Below are 232 nucleotides of genomic sequence, written 5' to 3' on the forward strand. Positions count from 1 at the left end.
AGGTGATGCGCTTTGTCGCCTGGGTGCGATTTTCTCAATTAAAAAGGGGAGATGGTGGGGTTTTTAAGAGGAAAGAGGTCTCCTTCACCCCGTTTCCTCCCTTCCCAGCTGCCCATCAGGGTAAAAACCTGCAGGTTTCTAGCGGGGGCGACGCTTTCTCCCTCCCTAAAAAGTCCTGCCGGCTGCAAACGGAGACGGCCCCGTCTTCAAGAAGAGGTTTCGGTCTTTTTGG

Source organism: Aptenodytes forsteri, unplaced genomic scaffold, assembly GCF_000699145.1.
Source record: "Aptenodytes forsteri isolate BGI_AS27 unplaced genomic scaffold, ASM69914v1 Scaffold162, whole genome shotgun sequence".
Classification (NCBI taxonomy): Eukaryota; Metazoa; Chordata; class Aves; order Sphenisciformes; family Spheniscidae; genus Aptenodytes; species Aptenodytes forsteri.